The following is a 27660-nucleotide window of genomic DNA, read 5'->3' as shown; positions in this document are numbered from 1 at the left end:
CGCGGGGCAGGCTGCATTAAATCTGGCAAGAGCAGCAAGTTAAGAAACAATTTTTTTTTTAAAAAAAGGAATCTGATGAATTAAATGCCACTTTGAGTAGCAACAACCGGAAGTGGGGGGGGGAGGCAGCAACGTGAGAGCATTTCAATAAAAACAAGACCTTGAGTTCAGCCGCTTGGGAAATGTACACAGGGAAACACAAGCCGCCCTCCAGTTTCCAGAAAGTTGCTTTCTCAAACACAACGGAAGAATATAAAAGAAGCCATGGTGGATCAGGCCGACGGCCCATCCAGTCCCACACTCTGTGTCACACAGGGACCAAAACCCAGGTGCCCTCAGGAGGTCCACCAGTGGGGCCAGAACTCCAGGAGCCCTAACACTGTGGCCCCCCAAGCACCAAGAAGACAGAGCATCACTGCCCCAGACATAAGAAGAAGAGAAGAGATTGGATTTATACCCCACCCTTCACTACCCAAAGGTGTCTCACAGGGGCTTACAAACTCCTTTCCCTTCCCTTCCCCACAACAGACACCCTGTGAGGCAGGTGGGGCTGAGAGAGCTCTGACAGAAATGGCTCTTTTTCAAGAACAGCTCTTATCAGAGCTACGGCTTGCCCAAGGTCATCCAGCCAGGTGCAAGTGGAGGAGTGGGGAATCAAACCCGGTTCTCCCAGATTAGCGTCTGCGCACTTAGCCACTACACCAAACAGAAGAACAGAAGAGGACCCATGTTGGATCAGGCCAATGGCCCATCCAGTCCAACACTCTGTGTCACACAGTGGCCAAAAACCAGGGGCCATCAGGAGGTCCTCCACTGGGGCCAGAACTCCAGAAGCCCTCCCACTGTTGCCCCTTAAGTCCCAAGGAGACAGAGCATCACTGCCCCAGACATAAGATCGTAAGAGAAGCCATGTTGGATCAGGCCAGTGGCCCATCCAGTCCAACCCTCTGTGCCACACGGTGGCCAAAGCCCAGGGGCCCTCAGGCGCTCCACCAGCGGGGCCAGAACCTCAGAACAGAAACAGAGTTAGGCCTCATGTGCATCAGAAGCCCTTCAGGAAACAACTTCCACTGTGTTCCGTCCAATCTCGTCTTCCGTGTCTGCACCCACAATTGGCCGTGCGTGAGGCCGATTGGCTGTCTCCCTGTGATGTCACCAAGACCTCCCCCCATATGCAGAAAATGTAGGAACAGCCCTCCTAGAAAGGGCCCCTTGTTTGCCCCGAGATATTGTCTCTGAGCATGGAAGCTAGATGACCATAGCAGGGATAGAAAAGAGCCAGAGTCCAGCAGCACCTTAAAGGTAAAGGTTCCCTTGCTCGAAAGCCAGTCGAGTCCGACTCTAGGGTTGCGGTGCTCATCTCCGTTTCCAAGCCAAAGAGCCAGCGCTGTCCGAAGACGTTTCCGTGGTCATGTGGCCGGCATGACTAAGCACCAAGGTGCACGGAATGCTGTTCCCTTCCCACCGAAGTGGTACCTATTTATCTACTGGCAATTTCTTGCTTCCGAACTGGTAGGTTGGCAGGAGCTGGAACTAGAGACGGGAGGCCACTCGGGTCTTGAACTGCCGAACTACCGACCTTCCGCAGCCTGCAGTTCAGCGTCTTAACCACTTGAGCCATCGCAGCACCTTAAAGACTAACAAAATTTGTGGCAGTGGGAGGAGCTTTTGTGAGTCACGGCTCGCTTCCTCAGATATCTGAAGAAGTGAACTCTTGCTCTTTTCTACTGCTGCAGACAGACTAACATGATTACCCATCTTGATCTATCTCCGTAGTATGGGTGCCAGCCTCCAGGTGGGGCCTGGGGATCCTCCAGAATTACAGGTCATCATCTACAGACTACACAGATCAGTCCCCCCTGGAGAAAATGGCTACTTCGGAGGGTGGGCTCTATGACTTTATTCCCCACTGAGGTCCCTTTCGTCCCTTCCTGCTCAGGCTCCACCCCCCAAAACTCCAGGTATTTCCCAACCCAGGGAAACTCTAATCTGGGAGCACCAGGTTTGATTCTCCACTCCTCCACTTGCAGCTGCTGGATGACCTTGGGTCAGTCACAAGTTCTTTCAGGGCTGCTGTTGGTATTTTTGGCCACTGTGTGACACAGAGTGTTGGACTGGATGGGCCATTGCCCTGATCCAACACTGGCTTCTCTTATGTTCTTATGAAAGAGCTCTCTCAGCCCCACCTTCCTCACAGGGTGTCTGTTGTGGGGAGGGGAGGAGAAGGAGAATGTAAGCCGCTCTGAGACTCCTTTGGGTAGTGAAGGGTGGGGTATAAATCCAATCTCTTCTCTTCTTCTTAGTTGAATTGGAAAACTCAGTGGGCATTTTTGTTTCTCATTTCTTTATTTATCCTATGCACCAAGGGTTGCCAACTGACTGGAAAGCAGAGCCGGGATTGCTATTCTGTGTTTAGAAGAGAATCTTAAAAATGTGTTTACGAGAGACTTTTAAGATGTAAGGGAAAAGGGAGGCTCAAACAAGCAAGCATCGTGATGGTTTATCTACACAAATTCTGGCAAATGTCACCGTTCTGGAGGGCACAACATCTATTCTTTTATTTGCAGATCTCTTTTCTAGGGGACTATCAGGCTATCGGGAATGATCATACCCCATAAATGCATCTAGAAAGCGAAGGCAATCTTAAGATGCATGAACAGAAGCCTTGTGTCCAGATCACGGGAGGTGGTCATTCCGCTCTATTCTGCTCTGGTCAGGCCTCACCTGGAGTCCTGTGTTCGGTTTTGGGCACCCCATTTTAGGAAGGATGTTGACAAGCTCGAGCATGTCCAGAAGAGGGCAACCAAGATGGTGAGAGGGTTGGAATCCAAGTCTTACGAGGAAAGGCTGAAAGAGTTGGGTCTGTTTAGCCTGGGAAAGAGAAGGCTTAGAGGGGACATGATTGCAGTCTTCAAGTATCTGAAGGGCTGTCATGTAGAAGATGGAGCGGATCTCTTCTCTCTTGCTCCGGATTGCAAGACTAGACCTAATGGGTGGAAATTACAAGGGAGTCGATACCAGCTAAATATCAGGAGAAACTTCCTAACGATAAGAGTGGTTGAGCAGTGGAACAGACTGCTTTGGGAGGTGGTGGATGCTCCTTCGCTGGACGTTATCAAGCGGAGGCTGGATAACCATCTTTCGGGTATGTTGTAGGGCTCTCTTTCAACTCTGCTCCTGCAGAGTGCAGGGGGTTGGACTAGATGACCTGCAAGGTCCCTTCCAACTCTCACATTCTGATTCTATGCTCTGCCAGATTTAGTATTTGACCCAGAATGGGTCACGAGGTTCAGACCGTGCTGTACTTAGAGGGAAAATTCTCTAAAATCCCAGCTGACCAGCATTTTTTCCTCTGATAGGAAGAACGGAAGGTACTGTCCTCTGTCTCCGATAACGAGCTCCCATAGCCAAGTTATTATCCCCCCCCCCCCAAAGAGATCTTTGACAGCTATGGAGAAAATGCCATTAAGAGTTGTGCTTTGTAATCTGGAGAAATATGTTACTTACTGTTTAAGGTTGTGTGTCTTGGCAGCCTCACTATAAGACTCCCTATAAATTTGCCCTATTGGCTGCTGTATCCCAACACAGAAACCATTTCACAGAACTATTTCTCTGTGTTTGAGGGGGTAGATCGACTTGCCATTTGAATAAGATCCACCGATCTGGCTCATTTTGGCTCCCCCCCCCATCTTTGCTTCTTAGGGGCTGTGGTGGCTCAAGTGGTTAAGACGCTGAGCTGCAGACTGAAAGGTCGGTAGTTCAGCAGTTCGAGACCCGAGTGCCACATGACAGAGTGAGCTCCCGTCTCTGGCCCCAGCTCCTGCCAACCTAGCAGTTCAAAAGCAAGAAATTGCCAGTAGATAAATAGGTACCGCTTCGGTGGGAAGGTAACAGAGTTCCGTGCGCCTCGGGCATCTAGTCATGCTGGCCACATGACCACAGAAACATATTCAGACAGCACTGGCTCTTCGGCTTGGAAACGGAGATGAGCACCAAATCCCTAGAGTCAGATCCGACTGGCTTTCAGGCAAGGGAAACCTTTACCTTTACATCCTTGCTTACCTGCACATCTGGTTTCAATCCAGTCGACGTGATATGCAGAAACCAAGGCTATCCTGTGATAATTGCTGCAGGGGTGATCAAGGGACAGAGGCAGAGGGCCGGTTTCAGAGGGGGCCTGCCCTAACAAATGCAACTCCCCAGCCGCAGAAACGAAGGAAGGAAATGCAGCCTCCTCCGGGGCACAGGATGAAACCTCTGGGTCGGTTCGTCTTGGCGGGACCTCATGTGGTTCCGCAGGGCCTGCAAGGTGGAGATGCTCCGCCAGGTTTCTAGTTGAGGACAGCGATGTTTTTTTATCCCAGCAGGCACCGGGGGGGGGCTCTTTTGGTAGCAGGAACTCCTTTGCCTATTAGGCGACACACCCCTAATGCAGCCAATCCTCCCAGAGCTTACAGTAGCCCCTGTCAGAAAAGCCTTGTCAGCTCTTGGAGGTTTGGCTACAACAGGGGTGTGTCGCCTAACATGCAAAGGAGTTCCTGCTACAAAAAGAGCCCTGATTGTTTTCCACCCTTGTTTTGACCTCTTTCCCCCTTTCCCTGAAAAGCCCAGCAATCTGTAATAAGGGAATAATTAACTCTCAGGTACTATTCGCCATCTGTTTCAATGTAATTAATATGTTCGATTGTTTTACTTGATGACTGATAATTGTTTTTAATACCATGTACATCACCCAGAGCTCTACAATAGTAGGGATGGGGCGATATTATAACAACAACAACAACAAATATAAGGAGCCCAACTTTTTTGTCTTTGGTTAACAGAACAGGGTGGTCTGCTTGGTGAATTTCAGCTTCCTGCCTTCAGTTCCCACAACTGCCCTTAGGATCTCCGATCTACGGAACGTGCTCTAAATGTCCGAGTTTCAGTCCTGAGACAACATCAGCCGGGCCTCTTATTTACCTGCTTCGGGTGGGGATTCACCCCCCTCTTTCAGCCCCGATTTCCCATGCCCGAGGAGCCAGTTTGGTGCAGTGGTTAAGTGCGCAGACTCTAATCTGGGAGAACCGGGTTTGACTCCCCCCTCCTCCACTTGCACCTGCTGGATGACCTTGGGCAAGCCACAGTTCTCTCAGAGTGTCAGGCTTCCGCACAGTACACTCTTGCAGGAAGGTTTTACTTTATTTGAAGCTATAGGTGCAGGTACACGAGTACCTGTTAGGAATGGGGAACAAACTACGAGCATGGCATGTTATAGTACATTCAAACAACTGAGGCCCAATTGCGGGAGTTCCCACGCGCGGCTTCGGGCCTGGGAGCAAACGATCCTAGGCGGCCTAAGCTATCTCCTTCCCACGGTTTCTTTCGTGAGATCACCCAAGCAACTATCCAGCAGCAACCACCTGTGGCCTTGAGAGATATGGATGTTCCAGCAGCTAAGCAATTAAGCGCATCAACAGGTTTACATGTGAAAGCGAAGGCACCCAAGCGCATACATGAGGAAAGGAAAAAAAACCCATTGGCAGCTTGCTGACACAGAGCTGTTCTCTCAAGGACCATTTATGCCCTTGTTAGTCGCCCTGAGCCTTTTGGGAGGGCGGGATACAAATGTAAAGAATAAATAAATATAAATAGTTCTGAAAAGAGCTCTCTTAGCCCCACTGACCTCCCAGGGTGTCTGTTGTGGGGAGGGGAAGAGAAAGGAGTTTGTAAGCTGCTCTGAGATTCCATTGGGTAGTGAAGGGCAGGATAGAACTCCAATCTCCTCCTCCTCCTCTTCTTCTTTGGAGCAGGAGAAGAGCAAATGGACTCCCCATGGTGACACTCTAGGAATCTCCCCTACTCTCTATGGCAGGGGGTCCCCCCATGTGGTCCCCACGGGCTGGTCTCTGTCATTTGGAGATCCATTGTAATTCCAGGAGATCTCCAGCCCTGGAGGTTGGCAACCCATAGCTGCCACAACTTGTCGTGCCCAACGGCAATAATAGAAGTCATTCCTTTTGCTTTGCCTGTCAATCTCAGTTCCAGCTTCCTCGGCCAGAGAACATCGAAGGCAACTGCATTTTCCCTGTTTCTTTTCTTTTTTTAAGCATTAAGGTCTTTGGGAACAGCTGCCAAAACACAGGTTAGCAGCTATAATCAATCAACGGCCACCTAAGGTTCCCCGAGCATAAACTGAAGGGACGGCCGGCTGCCTCTCCTGCTACGGAAGATTAAGCCTCGGCCGCAGCGGCAAAAGAAAACTAATCCCCGGCTCCCTTTTTCGTTTTTTAAAACCCCCACACAAATATTAACTTGTAGCAGGCTTCGATCGACTCGCCCCAGGGCGTGCTTGATTCAGTGCCTCAGTTTCTCTCCCGGGAAGGCGTCGACTCTCGGGTGCAGGGCAGCGCCAAAAAGAAAAAAGAAAATAAAGAAATCTCCTGGCTGAATATGCGTTTTCTCTGAACTCGCGCAAGAGATCGCAAATGCAGCATGAAGCGTGGCCGGCAGCCACTTCAAATTCAAACTGCAATCCTTGTTAAAAAATGTTTTACTGCCATCCCAAGCAGTGCGGCTGTTCAGGTTGCTTTGCTCGGCTTATTGGACACAGGCCTGCCTCTGCGTAGCAACCCCTGGACTTCCTCATTGGCCTCTCATCCAAGGACTGACCAGGGCTGACCCTGGTTAGCTTCCGAGATCGGGCTAGCCTGGGCCATCCTGGTCAAGGGAAGAGAGGAACAGAGGTGGTTTTGACCTTTCCTGCCTCTGCGTAGCAACCTTGGACTTCCTGTGTGGCCTATCATCCAAGGACTGACCAGGGCTAACCATGCTTAGCTTCCGAGATCTGATGGGATCGGGCTAGCCTGGGCCATCCAGCTCAAGGCAGACAAGCAAAGCCATTGCCTGCCTCTGCGTAGCAACCCCAGACATTCCATGGTGGACTCCTATCCAAGTATTAAACCAGGCTGACCCTGCTTAGCTTCTGAGACCTGATGAGATCAGGCTAGCCTGGGCTATTCAGATCAGGGCAAGAAATGAGCAGAGGTGGTTGGCCATGGCCTGCCTCTGCGTAGCAACCCTGGGCTTCCTCAGTGGTCTCCCATCCAAGGACTAACCAGGGCTGACCCTGCTTAGCTTCTGAGATCTGACAAGACCTTCTTGGGCTTTCAAGGCAGGAGGCGAACAGAGGTGTTGCCATCGCCTGCCTCTGCGTAGCAACCCTGGGCTTCCTCGGTGGTCTCCCATCCAAGTACTAACCAGGGCCAACTCTACTTAGCTTCCATGATCTGACGGGATCAGGATGGATACCCAGGGTCATCCAGGTCAGGGCAGACAAACAGAGGTTGTTGGCCATCGCCTGCCTCTGCATAGCAACCTTGGACTTCCTGTGTGACCCCCCATCCAAGGACTGACCGGGGCCGACCCTGCTTAGCTTCCGAGATCTGATGAGATCGGGCTGGCCTGGCCAGGGCTCAAAACGTTTTCAGTACCATTACGTCAACAAAACTAGAGACTGGGAATGCATCGAGGTGCCAGCAGGGAAGGGCAACAGATGACGAGGAGGATGGAGCTGTCAGCACCCTGGACAAGGTGCGAGTTCGAGTTCGACCTCCCCCCATGAAGCAAACGGGGTGACCTTGGGCGACACTTTTCACTAGGATCGCCAGTCTTCAGTGGAGTCTGGAGACCTTCTGGGATGGCAACTGCAGAGATCAGTTTCCCCTGGAGCAAACGGCTGCTTTGGAGGGTGGATTCTATGGCGTTCTACCCCACTGAGGTCCCTCCCCTCCCCAAACCCCGCCCTCTCCAAGCTCCACCCCCCAAAAATGATCTTCACAAATTTCCCACAAATGGAGTTGGCAACCCTGCTTGGAGCCCTTGGAGCAGAAGATGACACATATCGATTTGGCTATCTTATAAGCCCGGTATCGTCTCTTAGCCAATGTTGTGTAGCAGTCAAGAGTGCCAGACTGGTATCTGGAAAACCCAGGTTCGAATCCTCGCTTGTGTCACGGCAACTTGTTGGATGACCTTGGGCCAGTCACACACACTCAGCCTAACCTACCTCACTGGGTTGTTGTGAGAATGAAATGGAGGAATGCAGAAGACGAAGAAGAAGAAGAAGAAGAAGTACTACTACTAGTAATTGGATTTATACCCCGCCCTTTACTCAGAGCAGCTTACAATCTCCTTCCCTTTCTCTCCCCCATCTGACGAAGAGAGCTGTGTTTCTCAAAAGCTTATGCTACAATAAAGTCTGTAAGTCTTATAGGTGCTACTGAGGTTTTTACTGTTCGCCCCACAACAGACACCCTGTGAGGTAGGTGGGGCTGAGAGAGCTCTTTCGAGAACTGCTCCTGAGAGAACAGCTCTCAGAGAACTGTGACTGACCCGAGGTCACCCAGCTGGCTGCATGTGGAGGAGTGGGGAATCAAACCCGGTTCTCCAGATTGGAGAAGAAGAAGGGGGGAGGAGGAGGAGGAGATTTATTTATACCCCGCCCTTCACTACCCAAGGGAGTCTCAGAGTGGCTTACAAACTCCTTTCCCTTCCCCTCCCCACAACAGACACCCTGTGAGATAGGTGGGGCTGAGAGCTCTTACAAGGACTGCTATTGAGAGAACAGCTCTGAGACAGCCTGTGAATGACCCAAGGTCACACCAGCAGCTGCAGGTGGAGGAGGAGTGGGGAATTAAACTCGGTTCTCCCAGATTAGAGTCCGCGCTCCTAAACTCTACACCAAACCGTGTCTCTACACCAAACGGTAAGCGGCTTTTCGGTCCCCATTAGGGAGAGAGGTGTGGTACACATGAATTAAATAAGCACCACTTTATTTTCACTATTGGTCTTCATCTGACAAATCTCACCATCTTTCAGTCCCTCCCAGTAAAAACTGGCCTGCTCGTGCAAGGGGCTAAACCATCTTTTGAGCGACATTGAATTCTTAAAAGGGATGTCGGTACTGCACAGAGCTGGGATCTAGGGAAACTTTGACGGGAGGAATATAACTGCCCCCAAACACCCTTTATTCCCCCCCCCTTTCCCCAAAGATCTGGTCTTGCGGCAGTCCGGGAAGCGCGACCTGACTCAGCATCTCGGGCCCATTTGTCGACACGACAGGATCCATTGCCACCAAATGCAATAATGTCGGCAATTACGCTGATGGTCACCATTTGTCACTGGCACAAACTAGGTCAACGTGTGCGCAGCCCGGAACCGTTTTGCCGCCTCCCAAGTGGCCGCTCCTCCTGGGCTGCGCATGGAGACCCTGCCACAGACAGTGTCCCCGCATGCAGTCGCTCTCTTCTTACGCAACTTTGGAATTGTGATTCACTCAGGGAGGAATCTCCAGGGTCTCAGGCAGAGGTCTTTCACATCACTTCCAGCCTGGTCCTTTTAACTGGAGATGCCGGGGATTGAACCTGGGACCTTCTACATGCCACACAAATGCTCTGCCACTGAGCTAGAGCCCCTCTTTACAGCTCTCCAGGGTCTCAGAAAGAGGTCTTCCACATCACCTCCTGCTTGGTCCTTTTAACTGGAGATGCCAGGGATTGAGCCTGGGACCTTGTGCAAGCCAAGCAGAGGCTCTTCCACTGAGCCACGGCCCCTCTTTGCAGCTCTCCAGGGTCTCAGGCGGAGGTCTTCCACATCACCTCCTGCCTGATCCTTTTAAATGGGAGATGCCGGGGATTGAACCTGGGACCTTCTGGGTGCCAAGCAGAGGCTCTTCCACTGAGCCATGGCCCCTCTTTCCAGCTCTCCAGGGTCTCAGGCGGAGGTCTTTCCCATCACTTCCTGCCTGCTCCTTTTAACTGGAGATGCCAGGGATTGAGCCTGGGACCTCGTGCATGCCAAGCAGAGGCTCTACCACTGGGCCCTCCCCAGAATCTGGGCATTCTGGACTGGCCAGAGCCCAGAATAGCCTCAGAAATGTCCTCTTTATCTGTCTGAGGTTTCCCCCCTCCAGTCAGCCATAGACTTTCTAAGATCTCTTACAAAGGGAAAAAGAGTCCCACCCAACACCACGCGGCCACGATGACTTTGAAACGAAAGACCACAGTAATTAAAAGTCAGCCAGGATATTAAAAAAAAACAAAACACAAATGAATCCTCTAGAAGCTGTGAATTAAAATCCATAGGACAATAAACGAAGTACTAAATCGTGAGTCTGCATTTTATAGGCTCTGTGGGAAGCCCTTTGTGTGCGCGTGGGGGGCGGGCGGGTGAAGCGAGCATTCCTGAGCAAATCGACAAAAAAACATGCGCAGAGGACGTCTGAGGATTATGCCACACAAGTCGCTGTCGAATGCCAACCTGTAGAAAAAGAGCAAGAGTCCAGCAGCCCCTTAAAGTTTAACAAGGTTTGTGGCAGGGGAGGAGCTTCCGTGAGTCACGGCTCACTTCTTCAGGTATCTGAAGAATATCGATCAAGATGTAGATAGATCAAGATGTAGACAGATCGAGTGTAGATCAAGATGGGCAGCCACGTTAGTTCATCTGTAGCAGTAGAAAAGAGCAAGAATCCAGGAGCACCTTCAAAGAGCTTTTGTGAGTCACGGCTCACTTCTTCAGATATCTTCCCCTGCCACAAATTTTGTTAGTCTTTAAGGTGCTCCTGGACTCTTCCTGTTTTCTATCCCTACTATAATCATCTTACTTCCATGCTCAGAGGCAATATGTTGGGGCAAACAAGGGGCCCAATCTAGCAGGGCTGTTCTTACATTTTCTATATATTGGGGAGGGGTCTTGGTGACATCACAGGGAGACAGCCGGGGATCATTTCCTGCAGGAGCGCACAGGAGTGGAGCTCCGGCAGTAAAGAGCCCAGGGGGCGGGTACATGCAACAAGCCCCACCCCCTGTTCCTTCTCTCCCTCTTTCCCCCTCTTTCTTTCTTTCTTTCTTTCTTTCTTTCTTTCTTGATCTGTGTGAGGGCAGATCTGTGCGTCCACCCCCCCAGCTAGCAATCCAAAACAGTCCAGTGGGTGTTGCCTTCTGACACACTTCCGGTGATGTCAGGGGGTGTGGCATATGCAAATAAGTTATGCTAATGAGTTATGCTAATGAGCTCCAGTGCCTCTTTTTCTACAAAATGACCCCTGGAGACGGCCAATCAGCCTCACGCATGGCCAGTTGTGGGTGCAGACATTGAAAACCAGATTGTTTTTAAAGCTCAAATTGTGGAGGGAAAAGTCTGTTTGGATGGAACACATTGGAAGTTGTGAGCTGTGACTCTTGAAAGCTCCTCCCCGCCACAAATTTTGTTAGTCTTTACAGTGCCCCTAGACTATTGCTCTTTTTTATGGCTATAGACAGACTAATGTGACTCCCCATCTTGATCTAATGTCTGTATGTCTGTCAAGGGTCCATACAGACAGCCTTGGGAACCAGACCCATACGCTATCTAGTCCAACATTCTTTTTAGCCATGGTGGATCTCACAAGTCGGGCACAAAGATGGCAACCCTCACTTTGTAGCACTCCCTGTCATGTGGTCCTCAGAGGTATACTGCCTTTGCCCATGGAAGCGCCAGAGATATCCTGGCATTGATAGACCTAGTCTTTGAGAACTGGTCTATTCCTTTTCAAAAACAAATGGCCATCTCTACACCTTGTGCCAGCGAGGGTCGAATGTGAAGAAAAGGGCCAGGGTGGTTTTGTGGTTGGAATGCCATATGAGGATTGGTAAAAACCAGGTGCCCTTACCTGGATAGCCCAGGAAGATCTCGGAAACTAAGCCGGGTCGGCCTGGGTTAGTATTTGGATGGGAGACCACCAAAGAAGTCCAGGGTTGCTAAACAGAGGCAGGCAAGGGAAAACCAACTCTGAATGTCTCTTCCCTTGAAACCTTTAGAGGTCACCATAAAGAGGAGGTGAAATTATAGCCATCTTCAAGTCCTTTAAGAGTTGTCATAGAGAAGATGGTGTGGAGTTGTTTTCTGTGGTCTTTCGTTTCAAAGTCATTGTGGCCGCATGGTGTTGGGTGGGACTCTTTTTCCCTTTGTAAGAGACCTTAGAAAGTCTATGGCTGACTGGAGGGGGGAAACCTCAGACAAATAAAGAGGACATTTCTGAGGCTATTCTGGGCTCTGGCCAGTCCAGAATGCCCAGATTCTGGGGAGGGCCCAGTGGTAGAGCCAGAAGTGTTTAGGGTATTTTATGCAACTGGGTTCATTTTTTGGCATAGAGGAGGAGGTTTGCATTTTAAGAGCATGAAATCCTTGTTTTGGTGCACCCCATGGCGACCATGGGTGGGCCCTTGTCCCAGATGGTTGACAAATGGAATATTCAGCAAGGGCCAGTTTGGCGTAGTGGTTAAGTGTGTGGACTCTAATCTGGGAGAACCGGGTTTGATTCCCCGCTCCTCCACATGCAGCCAGCTGGGTGACCTTGGGTGAGTCACAAGTTCTCTAAGAGCTGTTCTCTCGGGAGCAGTCCTCAAAAGAGCTCTCTCAGCCCCACCTACCTCACTGGGTGTCTGTTGTGGGGAGGGGAAGGGAAAGGAGATTGTAAGCCGCTCTGAGACTCCTTTGGGTAGTGAAGTTAAGCACGTGGACTCTAATCTGGGAGAACTAGGTTTGATTCCCCACTCCTTCACATGCAGCCAGCTGGGTGACCTTGGGTCAGTCACAAGTTCTCTCAGGAGCAGGCCTTGAAAGAGCTCTCTCGGCCCCACCTACGTTGCAGAGTTGTCTGTTGTGTGGAGGGGGAGGGAAAGGAGATTGTAAGCTGCTCTGAGACTCCTTTGGGTACTGAACGGCGGGGTATAAATCCAATGTCCTCCTCCTCCTCCTCAATTGGGGGTTCAAAAAACCCACCATACCAATCTTCCTACAAAGTTATGAGTTTGCATTAGCTGCAAAGACAGGATTCTCAAAGTCAATTATCTTTTTCTGGGGTGTGTGTGTAAAAGGGTAAATTTACCCTATAGAATCCAAGCTCCAAATATCCAGAAGGGGTTTCCAAGGAGAAATTAAAGGATGCTCCTTCGCCAATCTCTTTGTTCTCTTCCTCCCTCCCTGCAGAGTTTCGCAGCAAGAGTCTCCCGCGCACCTCGCCCTGAATTGAAATCCATCAGGTTTTAAATGGCGTGGTCGGAGCCCCAGGGAATCCAGCAATCGAGAAATGCCCGGAGAGACGTGGCAGACACAGCCAATTCACCAGGAGAAGTTCTGATTGCCTTTCACGGGGGTGGAGAAATTAACTTACAAAGCGGCTGGGATGGAGTGTTGACAACCACTTAGGACTCCCAGATCGAGCTGCGTTGAACTGATCTCTCCCGATTAAAGTAGCCTCCGTCGGCAAGAAGAAGTCTAGATGTGGCAACCTCCGCAAAGTCAGGCTGGGATTCATACCTCCTGATCAATAAATAATCCCAGGACAGGATTGCTTGCAGGGTGGCCTTTCTCTCTCTCACCCACATGTTAAACCCCTCCTTCCTCCAAGCAAGGTGATCCACGTGCCATGCATTCTCCCCTCCGGGGTTTCTCCCTGACCACGACCCTGTGAGGTAGGCTAAAGCTCAGAGAGAGAGAGAGAGATGGGGGGGGCAAAGTCGCCAAGCTGAGTGGGGATTTGAACCCAGGTCTTTGCAGTTCGAGGCAGACACTCAGAACGGGAATCAGAAGATTTAATATGGTTCAAAGCCAACCTGGAAGGCACTCTAACTATGAATGCTTAACAAAGTCAGCAGTCATAAGGACATAAGAGGAACCATGTTGGATCAGGCCAGTGGCCCATCCAGTCCAACACTCTGTGTCATACAATGGCCAAAACCCAGGACCCAGATTAGTGTCCGTGCACTTAGCCACTACACCAAACAGAAGAACAGAAGAGGACCCATGTTGGATCAGGCCAATGGCCCATCCAGTCCAACACTCTGTGTCACACAGTGGCCAAAACCCCGGGGGCCATCAGGAGGTCCACCAGTGGGGCCAGAACTCCAGAAGCCCTCCCACTGTTGCCCCCCAAGCACCAAGAAGACACAGCAACACTGCCCCAGACATAAGAATGTAAGAGAAGCCATGTTGGATCAGGCCAATGGCCCATCCAGTCCAACACTCTGTGTCACACAGTGGCCAAAACCCAGAGGCCTTTAGGAGGTCCACCAGCGGGTCCAGAAGCCCTCCCACTGTTCCCCCCCCAAGAACCAAGAAGACAGAGGATCACTGCCCCAGACATAAGAACATAAGAGAAGCCATGTTGGATGAGGCCAATGGCCCATCCAGTCCCACAGTCTGTGTCACACAGGAGCCAAAACCCAGGGGCCATCAGGAGGTCCACCAGCAGAGCCAGAACTCCAGAAGGCCTCCCACTCTTGCTACCGTGTCCTTACTGTCCCTGAGCTTCACACCAGCAATACACCCGAGTTTTGTAACCTTAAATCAAGCGGGACAAGAACGTGGCAGGAGAGGAAACCTTCAACAGCTTCACACAAGCGGTCTTCAGCACCAAGGACAGCGCCTCTTGAGAAGCAGGGTAGAGTTGCTCTCAGGGTCTGCACTGGGTTAGATTCTAACCGAGGTCTTCCTGAGCCACAGATCAGTGCCATCACCTTACTCTGAGGCAAGTTTTACCTCCTGTACCAAAGGAGGGGCAGTGCTGGTGCCGGAAGCGGAAAGGAGGCAATCTGTGGTTGGGGAGGGGATGTGGCTCATTGGCAGAGCGTCAGCTTGGCCTGCAGAAGGTCCCAGGTTCAATCCCCACTTTAAAAAGGTTCGGGCAGTGGGGGTTGTGAAAGACGTCCACCTGAGACCCAGGAGAGCGGCTGACAGTCTGAGCAGACAATACTTGAACCCAGGGGTCATTTCATAGAAAAAGAGGTGCCAGAGGTCATTAGCATAACTCATTAGCATAACTTATTTGCATATGCCACACCCCCTGACATCACAGGAAGTGTGTCAGAAGGCAACACCCACCGCTCAGGCTCCACTGGACTGTTCTGGATTGCTAGCTATTGGGGAGGGGGGGACGTGCAGATCTGCCCTCGCAGAGGAGGGAGAGCTTGTACCTGAATAAAACTTGGTCTTAAAGGTGCCACTCGACTGTTTTGGGCTGCTGCTGGTGGGGCTCTGCAACTTACCTGGCTGCTTCTTGCTCCTTGTGGCCTAAATGAGGGCTGCTGGGAGCAGGGGGTGGGGCTTGTTGCATGTGCCCGCCCCCTTGGCTCCTTACTGTCGGAGCTCCACTCCTGTGCGCTCCCGCAGGAAATGACCCCTGCTTGAATCCCTGGAGAGCCGCTGCAAGTCTGAGTAGACAATACTGATTCGATGGGCCAAGGGTCTGATTCAAGACAGCTTCAGGTGTTCCCAAGTCCTCCTTTAGCGGTATGGCACTGAGCCCTGGCTCTCATTCCCCGCGCCCAAGTGAGCTTCCAGGAGAGCAACCTCCGCCTGGCTAAACGGGTGGCATTCCAAATACCGCTGGGGAGATTTCTTGGCTTTTAAGCCAGCCAAGACCCACCAAGTGGTTTACCATTTAAAAAATCCAGGCCGGCCATAAAACGCAACATGCCACAGGTTGTTAAGCTGGTGACAGCTAACCATAAAAGCTGACCGGTCCATCAGACAGCTTTCTAAATCAGCCCGCCAGGCCGCTATCCTGGGCTGGGATCCAGCGCGTGCAGATGGGTCCTGTCCAGTGTTCCCTCTAAGCTGAGTGGGTGTGAGTTAGCTCACAGTTTCTTAGCCTCCGGCTCCCACATTTTGGCCTTCGGTCAGGAAGGAGGGCTCCAGAGCAAGCTAATTTATGAAGTTCTCAAATCGCTCGCTCACAGCTTTAACGCCAGGAGATCACAAAGAAGAATTTTTGCTCACGGGACTCCACAGCTCAGAGGGAGCCTTGGTCCTGTCCTCCTGAACAAGAGGCAACAGACTGCCACAGATAAATGCCCGGCTGCCACGAAAGGAGCCTCACAAAATCGGACCCAAGAGTCATCTCACCCAGTTTTGCGTTTCTAACAATGACAGCCAGGAAGACCCACAAGAAGAGTACAGAGGCCAAAGCCTTGCCCTGTTGTTATCCCAAACATCTGCTTCTCAGAGGTGTACTGCCTCTGAACATGGAGGTTCCAATTAGACACCGTAGGATAGCTGCTGCTGTATCGGTCTGACCCTCTTTAGGAGTCGTCTAAGTAAGTGGCTGCATCTTGTGGCAGGGAGTTCCGCAAGTCAACTATGCACTTTCTTCACACTTGCCCGTCTTCTGGGTACCCATGTGTGGAAAGGGGAGGGGAAAGCCTCTTTCTCCATCAATGCAGATGCTAAACACAACTGAACGTCAGCTATCAGACTGCATTTTGTGTCAAACGTCCAAAGGCTGATATAAAACGCCAAAGGAGGCCCCATCAAACTAACATGAAGCATTCAACAAGCCCATTTTGCAAGAGCTGCATATATCTAGCCTGGAGAGGAGACGACTGAGAGGTGATATAAAAGCCTTCAAGTTCTTGAAGGGCTGTCATAGAGAGGATGGTGTGGAGTTGTTTTCTGTTGCCCCAGAATGACCAGAACCAACGGGCTGAAATTAAATCAGAAGAGTTTTTGGCTAAACATTAGGAAGAACTTCCTGGCAGTTAGAGCGGTCCCTCAGTGGAGCGGTTCCTCGGTGGAACATACAGGCTTCCTCGGGAGGTGGTGGGCTCTCCTTCTATGGAGGTTTTCAAACAGAGGGTGGATGGTCACCTGACTGCAGTGCTGGTTCTGTGAACTTAGGCAGATCCTGAGAGGGAGGGCAGGAAGGGTCGCCTCAGTGTTTAGTTCTCGGGGGCCTTTCTTACACACCCAGGGAAATGCCAATCACCACTTTGGGGTCAGGAAGCCATTTTTTTCAAGGCCAGTTTGGCTGCGGATCCTGGAGGTTTTCTTGTCATCTTCTGGGTGTAGAACAGCAGTCACTGTGGGTGTGTGGGGGACATATTTGTGAATTTCCTGCATTGTTCAGGGGGTTGGATTAAATGACCCTGGTGGTCCCTTCCGACTCACTATGATTCTAAGCGGAGAATTGGGGGGGGGGAAGCAATTTCTTAGCAACTTGATTTCCCCTCTTTGGCTTTCCTTCGCCTTCCAACTTACAGTGCCCACCTAAGCAGAGTTCAGCCTCCTAAGCAATGTTCCCTCTAAGCTGTAGAGTCTCATGAGCAAAATTTCTACTTTGTGAGCTCCTGGCATTAAAGTTGTGAGTGAGCGATTTGGCTGCTGCATCGATTAGTTTGCTCTGGAGCCCTCCTTCCTGAGCGAAGACAAAAATGTGTGAGCTGGAGGCTAAAAAACTGTGAGCTGGCTCACACAAACTCAGCTTAGAGGGAACACTGCTCCTAAGCCTATCAAAATTAACGGGCTTCAAAGGGGGTTAGGATCAACATGTTCCCTCTAAGCCAGGGGTGTCTAACTCATTTGTTACGAGGGCCGGATCTGACATAAATGAGACCATTTTGGGACGGGCCATTCGTGTCATAAAATGTAATGCCAGGTAGAAGAGATATAAACTTTATAAAGAACACAAACTTAAAACTTAAAATAAAAAACATGCTTAAAACATTAGCACTCTTGTAATATCTTGTTTAAGGAGCTGCGGTGGCTCAAGTGGTTAAGACGCTGAACTGCAGGCTGTGGAAGGTCAGTAGTTCAGGAGTTCGAGACCCGGGTGCCGCATGATGGTGTGAGCTCCCATCTCTAGTTCCAGCTCCTGCCAACCTAGCTGTTCGAAAGCAAGAAATTGCAAGTAGATGAATAGGTACCACTTCGGTGGGAAGGTAACAGCGTTCCGTGCGCCTCGGTGTTTAGTCATGCCGGCCACATGACCACGGAAACGTCTTCGGACAGCACTGGCTCTTCAGCTTTGAAACAGAGATGAGCACCGCAACCCTAGAGTCAGATTCGACTGGCTTTAACAGTATCTGATAACAGACACCTCATGCTCGGAATTATTGCATCAGAATGCCTGTTCTGTCGCAGTCTTGAGTATGCTGTTCAGGTGTATATCTGCAGGCTGCAAACCTATGATGACACAGCAGAACTAGAAGAAGCAGCAGAAGACAGCCAGTTCCACTGCGTGCCTGATAGAAGCCCACCGGGGGCCTGATCTGGCCCCCGGGCTGCGTGTTTGACACCCCTGCTCTAAGCTGTGCATATGCGCAGTGGCTCATGAACACAGGCAGCCCCGCTCAGCAGCAATCTGGAGCCACACAGGGACTCGCACTGCCCATTTTAAGATTACAGCGGTTCTGTTCTGCTCAGGAGGTGAACGGCTCCGCAGAGGGACCCCCAAAGTGGCTTACAACAAAAGAAAACAATGCTGTTTAGATTAAAAAAAAACACAACTAAATCCTGACTCCGATGACTTGTTTGCTAACGAGTTACACACAATCCTGCCTACGACGACAGCATAGTCTTTTTTTCTTTTTTTAAATAAACCATGGCTGGCCAAAATGTCACAAACTCCCCAAAGATTTTTGATCGCTCTAGAACTTTTCAGAGGGCTGGACGTTCAGGACAAACAAGTGCAGGCAAAGGCATGGAGGAGAAAAAGAGGCTTCAACGCACGACGGAAAAGTCCAAAGCTGGTAATTGGTACGCGTCTTCAAACAAAGACCATTAAGGATTACAAATTTAATTGGATTAGTGGGTTTCCAGTGCAAGATAGCTTTCTGGGGCTGCGATCACACACACGGAATAATCCACGTTCAGCCCACTTTCAATGCACTCTCCAACTGGATCTTGCCAGTCCACACAGTAAAATCCAGTTGGGAACTGCACTGAAAGTGGATTATTTAGTGTGCGTGAGACCCCAGCCAAAGTGTTGCTAAGATATATAGGGTTGCCAGCTCTGGGACAGGAAATACCTGTTCGAGAGCCAGTTTGGTGTAGTGGTTAAGTGCGCAGACTCTAATCTGGGAGAACCGGGTTTGATTCCCCACTCCTCTGCATGCAGCTACTGGATGACCTTGGGCAAGCCGTAGTTCTGATAAGAGCTGTCCTTGAAAAAGAGCAGTTTCTGTCAGAGCTCTCTCAGCCCCACCTACCTCACAGGGTGTCTGTTGTGGGGAGGGGAAGGGAAAGGAGTTTGTAAGCCACTCTGAGATGCCTTTGGGTACTGAAGGGCGGGGTATAAATCCAATCTCTTCTTCTTCTACCTGGAGATTTTGGGGGTGGAGCCTGGAGAGGGCGGGGTTTGGGGAAGGGAGGGACCTCAGCAGGACATAAGGAAATGGAGTCCACCCTCCAAAGCAGCCATTTTGTCCTGGGGAACTGATCTGGGTTGTAATTGCAGGAAAGCTCCAGGTGCCACCTGGAGGTTGGCAACCCTTGAGATATAGAAGCAAAAACGTATCTGGTCTCCCTTTGGGAACAAAGGACTGGAAGCTGGCCAACTTGGGCTGCTCAATGGAACCTCCACGACCAGGGGCAGTCTACCTCAGAGCAGTGTTCCCTCTAAGCTGAGTTAGTGTGAGCTAGCTCACAGTTTTTTAGCTTCCCGGCTCACACATTTTTGTCTTAGCTCAGGAAGGATGGCTCCAGAGCAAACTAGTTGACGCAGTAGCCAAATCACTCACTCACAACTTTAACGCCAGTAGCTCACAAAGTAGAACTTTGCTCACAGGACTCCACAGCTTAGAGGGAGCATTGGCTCCCGGTAGACCCTCTGCTGCTTCTTCACTGAGAGGTTTAACACTCCCAAACTGGGAACTCTTTTAACACGAGTATGAGAGACGGGAGCTTTCAAGCCTCAGTCCCTCCCTGCACTGAGCTCTTCGGACTATATTTGCCTATAGGGTGGCACGGATTCCAATGCCACCCTGATGAATTGAGCCTCCCATTGTACGAAGACGCCACCGGGCAATCAATGCAGGCTTCATTGCAACGCCGAACTGGCTCGGGGAAATATAGAATAATTTCTAGCGGGCGCCTCCCTGAAAAACTTGGAACTGCTTGAATGTCCGTCTGATGAATAGAGGCAATTATGACTCTCTCTCTCTCTCTCTCTCTCTCTTTTTTGGAAAGAAGATACTTTAAGCAGCTTTTGATTCAAGGGGCAGTTTAATTTGACGCATCCAACGAGTCCTCCCTCCTCCAAGACTGAACTAGCCTCTATTATCATACTGGTGATTTTCTACTTAACGGCTTTAAATAACTCTGCGTGCCTTCGTTTCGACGGAAGGCGTCCCCAAATCAGAATAATCTCTCGAGGCAACAGCGTTTTGAATGATTTGGTGACCTGAGCCGCCACTGTACCTAAACAGGATGGAAGAAGGAGATGAGAGAGAGAGAAACAGTATCCGCTCCCCGAAAAACATAGACCTGGGAGGGCAGATTGAATTCATGGTGATGGTGGGGTTGAAGTTGAGACCCATAACAAGTCCTGCATGGGAGCATGGCTTCCAACCTTTCTTGATCTCAGGAATGGGCCTTCTTCTGTCTTAGAGAGCCAGTTTGGCGTAGTGGTTAGGAACACGGACTCTAAGCTGGGAGAGCCAGGTTTGATTCCTCACTCCTCCACATGCAGCTGCTGGTGTGACTGTGGGTCAGTCACAAGTTACTTCAGAGCTGTTCTCTCAAGAGCAGTCCTCGAAAGAACTCTCAGCCCCACCTACCTCACAGAGGGGCTGGTTGTGTGGAGGAGAAGGGAAAAGAGATTGTAAGCCGCTCTGAGACCCCTTCGGGTAGTGAAGGGCGGGGTAGAAATCCAAACTCTTCTTCTTCTTAATATTTTTAATATCTTTATCTTCCTTCCTTCCTTCCTTCCTTCCTTCCTTCCTTCCTTCCTTCCTTCCTTCCTTCCCAGCTCAATTTCTGCCAATAAAAATTTAAACCAGGGTTCCCCAATGTGGTGCCCACCAGTACTTACCTTGATGCCCAGGGAGTTTTGCGAAAATTGGGCGGGGGCCATTGTAAGGCGGGGCTTGTTGTTCGCTGGTCTCCTTCAAATGAAAGAGTTTTCAGGTGGAGGGCCAGAAGGACTGGAAAGTGATTGGCCTCCCCTTCATCATCATCATGTGGCTCCATTCCCCCTTCAAGTTTCCCTTCTTCTGAGGAGGTGTGAAGAGGGAGGTATTCTGGCTACCAACTCACCATCACCCATCAAAATTCCAAAGGCGTCTGCAAGCTCAAAAATGTTGCGGACCCCCAATTTAAACCTTTCATTTATGGGGGGCAAATGGTCTTACTCTTTTATTTATTCAAATGTTTCCCTCCAGCCTTTCCCCTTGGTTCAAGGCAGCTTACGACAATAGTTTAAAAAAGTTTTTTTTCACTTAAACATCAAAAAATGAAATAGCGGATCTCACGTTTCCCCCGTTGAAAGATGCCTGCCATTCAAAACTGTAGTATGAGTGAGAATATAAAGATTTTTATATATAGGTTTTTTCTTCTTGATTGTTCATATTCATATTTCTCTGGTTTTTATAGATTTGTTCTTTAAGTAATATTTTATTAGGATGTTAGAAAGGCCTGTTATATAGAAGGCTTTCCTCTTGTGGGTCTGATATTGTTAGCAGACAACATAATAGGTACAAAGTTCATGATTTTGTAGTTCTTAGGGCAAACCTTTCAATGTCTGGGTCAGATAAGATTTTAGTCTGATATGAAGAATCCTTGCCCATTATCATTTAGGTTAGGTTAAGTAAACACTTAAGTTTGATGTAGATATGTTTCTTTATATCTGGCCAATCAGAGGATTATTACTCAAATTACCACTGTCTTTTGTAACCAATTATGCTGTTTGAATATTATTTTCTTGATGACGTCAGTCCATGTATAAAATATCATGTATTTCCTGAATATGTTCAGAATATGCTCAAGAAGAAGATGATGAAGAAGAAAGTTGTCAATTTTTGGTTAACTATATGGTCTAATTGTTTTCCTGTTAATTGAGGTATGTTTCCTGATTATGCTGAGAAGAAAGCAGTCTGTTTTGATGGGTCCTTTGGCCTAACTGTTTTCCGTATTTCATTACAATAAAATACAAGAACTTCCTCCTCATTTGACTTCATTTTTGACATGGAATCTAATATGTACAACAAAACCCTTTCAAAAGCCCTGGTAAGTGCCTCCTAAAGATCTCCAAGGGAGGGATCTCCACACGTCTTCAAGGAGCCCACTCCAAAGAGCCAGAGTGATTATGTTGGAGAAGAAGAAGAAGAGAAGGAGAAGAGATTGGATTTATACCCCATGGCCCTTCACTACCTGAAGGAGTCTCAGAGCGGCTTACAAACTCCTTTCCCTTCCCCTCCCCACAACAGACACCCTGTGAGGCAGGTGGGGCTGAGAGAACTCTTGACAGAAACTGCTCTTTTTCAAGAACAGCTCTTATCAGAACTACGGCCTGCCCAAGGTCATCCAGTAGCTGCAAGTGGAGGAGTGGGGAATCAAACCCGGTTCTCCCAGATTAGAGTCCACACACCTAACCACTACACCAAACTGGCCTAGGCTCTGGTTGATACCAAGTGGGCTGCCCTAAGGACATAAAAGAAGCCATGCTGGATCAGGCCAGTGGCCCATCCAGTCCAACACTCTTTGTCACACAGTGGCCAAAACCCAGGTGCCGTCTGGAGGTCCACCAGCAGGGCCAGAACTCCAGAAGCCCTTCCACTGTTGTCCCCCAAGCACCAAGAATATAGAGCATCACTGCCACAGATATAAGAACGTAGGAGAAGCCATGTTGGATCAGGCAAATGGCCCATCCAGTCCAACACTCTGCGTCTCACAGTGGCCAAAACCCAGGGGCCATCAGGAGGTCCACCAGCTGGTCCAGAACTCCAGAAGACCTCCTACTGTTGCCCCCCCATGCACCAAGAAGACAGAGCCTCACTGCCCCAGACATAAGAACGTAAGAGACACCATGTTGGATCAGGCCAATGGCCCATCCAGTCCTTCTGATATGGTGTAGTTCCCCAAGAGAATATGTACATGTATTTAAGAACATAAGAGAAGCCATGCTGGATCAGGCCAATGGCCCCTCCAGTCCAACATTCTGTGTCACTCAGTGGCCAAAACCCAGGGGCCATCAGGAGGTCCACCTGTGGGGCCAGAACTCCAAAAGCCCTCCTGCTGTTGCCCCCCAAGCACCAAAAATACAGCATCACTGCCCTAGACATAAAAATGTAAGAGAAGCCATGTTGGATCAGGCCAATAGCCCATCCAGTCCCACACTCTGCGTCACACAGTGGCCAAAACCCAGGTATCATCAGGAGATCCACCAGTGGGGCTAGAACTCCAGAACACCTCCTACTGTCTCTCCCCAAGCACCAAGAAGACAGAGCATCACTGCCCCAGACATAAGATCATAAGAGAAGCCATGTTGGATCAGGCCAGTGGCCCATCCAGTCCTTCTGATATGGTGTAGTTCCCCAAGAGGATATGTACAATTATTTAAGAACATAAGAGAAGCCATGTTGGATCAGGCCAGTGGCCCATCCAGTCCTTCTGATATGGTGTAGTTCCCCAAGAGGATATGTACAATTATTTAAGAACATAAGAGAAGCCATGTTGGATCAGGCCAGTGGCCCATCCAGTCCTTCTGATATGGTGTAGTTCCCCAAGAGGATATGTACAATTATTTAAGAACATAAGAGAAGCCATGTTGGATCAGGCCAATGGCCCCATGGCTTGCCGACTAAGATTCCTTTTAAACAGAGATGCCAGCAAGCCTTAAACCTGGGTCTTGAGAGTTGCAAAGCAGATACTTTGCCCATGAGCAATGCTCCCTCTCGTCCGTTATTCTCTTCCACACAGCTGTGAACCCTCTTGAGAGATATGATAATACAGCACTGTTGGAAGAACTATCAACAATGATCTTCATTACCTCTTCCAGAGCTTGGATCACACTACCCCCTATGTCAAGAATATCTCAGCACGCAGCCATATTTCCCGAAAGGAAAAGATACCTGCTTGGAACTGAAGTGTCGTCTTCTTTCCTCCGGTACAGTTCCCCTCCACAAATTCCCTACCGTCCCCCTTTTTCCTCCAAAGGCTGATTGGCAAAGGTCAGTTATTGCCGGGGATAATTAGCCTTTCCTTTATTCTCAACGGGTGATGAAGAAACGTAGGCACGCGCTCTGGCAAACCATGCATGCGCCAGAATCCCAAGGATAGTACACACAAAGCTGTGAAGACTAGTGCAGTAATACATAAAAAGAAAACGACACACTTGAACATAAAGTGAATATTATAATAACAGATAAATATAAACGCTTCCGGTAAGTATATAATGATAACAAAGTCTAAAGTAAGGCACGGATTGAATAAGAAGTCCTCAGAAAACTTATGACAATGAAACAAGTTGACAAAATTCCCCAGAGTAAGCTTCTGTTTTGTTGTATATGGTGACTCTTAGAAAGCGGTGACGCAAGTAAGGTATTACTTTCTTACTTACGCGCCCGCTTTCTAAGAGTCACCATATACAATGGATTAGGACTTTTGTATTGCCTTTTGGAATGTGCAATCTATGAAATAATGGAAGACACGATTCTGTCGTTTTGATGTTGTTCGGAAGAAGTTACCAATGAAACGGAAGCTTACTCCGGGGAATTTCGTCAACTTGTTTCATTGTCATAAGTATTCTGAGGTCTTCTTATTCAATCCGTGCCTTACTTTAGACTTTGTTACCATTATATACTTACCGGAAGCGTTTATATTGATCTGTTATTATAATATTCACTTTATGTTCAAGTGCGTCTTTTTCTTTTTATGTATCACAGCGCTTGTCTTCACAGCTTTGTGGACACTATCCTTGTGATTCACTGTGGCTGTGACCTTCTTTTTTGGATGTGTCAGAATCCCTGCACTACCAATCAGGAGACCGCATTCTGGCGAGCTCATTAAAGCAGCTCCGGTTATAACACCTGTATTGATAACTAAGGAAGAGAAGCAAAGAGGCAGGCCTGTCCTGGAAGGAAAGGAAGGCAGTTCCCGCCTGGCAGATTTGGGGCAAGCGGAAAAGGGCAACTGAATCGATTAGCAGACTGGAGCACCTCTCCTACGAAGAAAGGTGGCAGAAATCAGGGGCTTATTAAGATCAGACAAGACTGTTCCGAAGAAGAGAGGAAGTTCATAAAACGGTAAAGAAGCGTGCAAAGAGTGTACCGAGGGGAAACATTCACTCTCCCGCAAAACATCGGCACTTGAAATCCACGCATGAAATAAGTCCAGGATAGGTAAAGTAAAGGTAAAGGTTTCCCTTGCTTGAAAGCCAGTCGAGTCCGACTCTAGGGTTGCGGTGCTCATCTCCGTTTCAAAGCCGAAGAGCCAGCACTGTCTGAAGACATTTCCGTAGTTATCGGCATGACTAAACACCAAGGTGCACGGAACGCTGTTACCTTCCCACCAAAGTGGTACTTATTTATCTACTTGCAATTTCTTGCTTTCGAACTGCTAGGTTGGCAGGAGCTGGAACTAGAGACGGGAGCTCACTCCGTCATGCGGCAACCCGGGTCTTGAACTGCTGAACTACTGACCTTCCACAGCCTGCAGTTCAGCGTCTTAACCACTTGAGCCACCACAGCTCCAGGATAGATATCTGTTATTTAACACGGACAGGATGGGTTCACATGAGCAGGGAACTGCTCATTTGGTGAGCTGCTCAGGTGTGCACAATTTGCACAATCACACTGCTTTCTCACACAACCAGGTGGCTTTCTCACAGTGCCCATTCATCCATCCATGCCTCCATACTCAACTTTAAAAGGTGTGTTGAAAAAAGAAAGAAAGATAACTCTGGAGCCTTTTTTAAATTGAGACTTTCTACTTAGGTGTCTCAGAGTGTCTGCCCATGAACCCATCTTAAATCTGCCGCTCTTGGGGTCACATGCTGAACAGATCCTGTCGATGGCACAGGCATAGAAAGCAGGGAAAGAATTCTATCCAGTGTCAGTTATTTTAAAAGGATGCGTTCGACTGTGCTGGAATAGAGGAAGAGCAAGTTGCCAGTGACAGTGTGCTTTAAACAAGTCAGTTGATTAATGACCATGACCTTGGATGATACTGCATCTTCTTTTGTAAATAAGATCATTTAGTTCTTGGACCAGACAAATGCAACCACTAACTGGCAACAACCAAGAAGCAACTGCACAGGAGCAAAGCTGATTAGCACTGTACTGTGCTCACAAACTGCACCAGAAAATGTCTGAATCAGAGCTCAACTTGAATGCAACGAAGGGTGTCCAAAGAATGTATCTTTGCTCTCAGTATTGTTGTACAGGTGTTTTTTTTTTTAAATGCACCCAGCTAGTTTTTAATGGCTTCCTTGGTTTTGTCTCTGGAGATGAAGCACATGTGAGGTCAGAATCCAACAAGGTTTTCAGGTATAAGTTTTGAGAATCAAAGCTTTCTTTGTCAGATACAAATGTGTTGGTCTCTAAGCTACTACTGGACTCAAACATTTTGTTCTCGGAAGCTTATATCCTGAAAATTTTGTTGGTCTCCAAGGTGCTACTGAACTCGAATCTAGTATCTCACGAAGGGAGCTTTGACTTGAAAATTTTGCTCTCGAAAGCTTATATTTGAAAAAAAATGTTGGTCTTTTAAGGTGCTACTGAACTCGAATCTAGTATCTGATGAAGGGAGCTTTGACTCAAAAAATTTGTTCTTGAAAGCTTATATCCCCAAAATTTTGTTGGTGTTCAAGGTGCTAAAGGTAAAGGTTCCCTTGCTCAAAAGCCAGTCAAATCCAACTCTAGGGTTGTGGTGCTCATCTCCGTTTCAAAGCCGAAGAGCCAGCGCTGTCTGAAGACGTTTCCGTGGCCATGTGGCTGGCGGCATGACTAAATGTCGAGGCGCACGGAACGCTGTGACCTTCCCACAAAAGTGATACCTATTTATCTACTTGCAATTTCTTGCTTTTGAACTGCTAGGTTGGCAGGAGCTGGAACTAGAGACGGGAGCTCACTCTGTCACGTGGCACTCGGGTCTCGAACTGCTGAACTACTGACCTTCCACAGCCTGCAGTTCAGCGTCTTAACCACTTGAGCCACCGCAGCTCCTGAACTTGAATCTAGTATCTGATGAAGGGAGCTTTGACTCGAAAATATTGTTCTCGAAAACTTATATCCCACAAATTTTGTTGGTCTCTAAGGTGCTACAGGGCTGCGGTGGCTCAAGCGGTTAAGATGCTGAACTGCAGACCGGAAGGTCGGTAGTTCAGCAGTTCGAGACCCGAGTGCCGTGTGGTGGAGTGAGCTCCTGTCTCTGGCCTCAGCTCCTGCCAACCTAGCAGTTCAAAAGCAAGAAATCACAAGCAGATAAATAGGTACCGCTTCAGTGGGAAGGTAACAGCGTTCCGTGTGCCTCGGCATTTAGTCATGCTGGCCACATGACCACGGAGACATCCTCAGACAGCGCTGGCTCTTCGGCTTGGAAACGGAGATGAGCACCACATCCCTAGAGTCGGATTCAACTGGCTTTCGAGCAAGGGAGACCTTTACCTTTACCCAAGGTGTTACTAAATTTGAATCTGGTATATAATGAAGGGAGCTTTGATTCAAAATCTTACACCCTTAAAATTTTGTTCTTGGAAACCCATACCCTGAAAATCTTCTGGGTCTCTAAAGTGCTCCAGGGCTCGAATCTATGGCTACCCTCTGAAAGCGAAACGGAAGAAGAAGAAGAAGAAGAAGAAGAAGAAGAAGAAGAAGAAGAAGAAGAAGAAGAAGAAGAAGAAGAAGAGATTGGATTTATACCCCACCT

The 27660-nt window shown here is 49.1% G+C and overlaps 1 protein-coding gene across 1 annotated transcript in view; it reads right to left on the bottom strand.

The window, feature by feature from the left end:
• The window catches only part of CACNA1H (calcium channel, voltage-dependent, T type, alpha 1H subunit), a gene marked incomplete at its 3' end in the record, with an annotated part of 563591 nt that overhangs the window by 219610 nt on the left and 316321 nt on the right, over window positions 1–27660 (bottom strand). The window lies entirely within an intron of this gene.

Source organism: Gekko japonicus, unplaced genomic scaffold, assembly GCF_001447785.1.
Source record: "Gekko japonicus isolate JY-2015 unplaced genomic scaffold, Gekko_japonicus_V1.1 scaffold103, whole genome shotgun sequence".
Classification (NCBI taxonomy): Eukaryota; Metazoa; Chordata; class Lepidosauria; order Squamata; family Gekkonidae; genus Gekko; species Gekko japonicus.
Note: the sequence above shows the minus strand (reverse complement) of the source record. Positions and strands in the feature narration are given on the sequence as shown.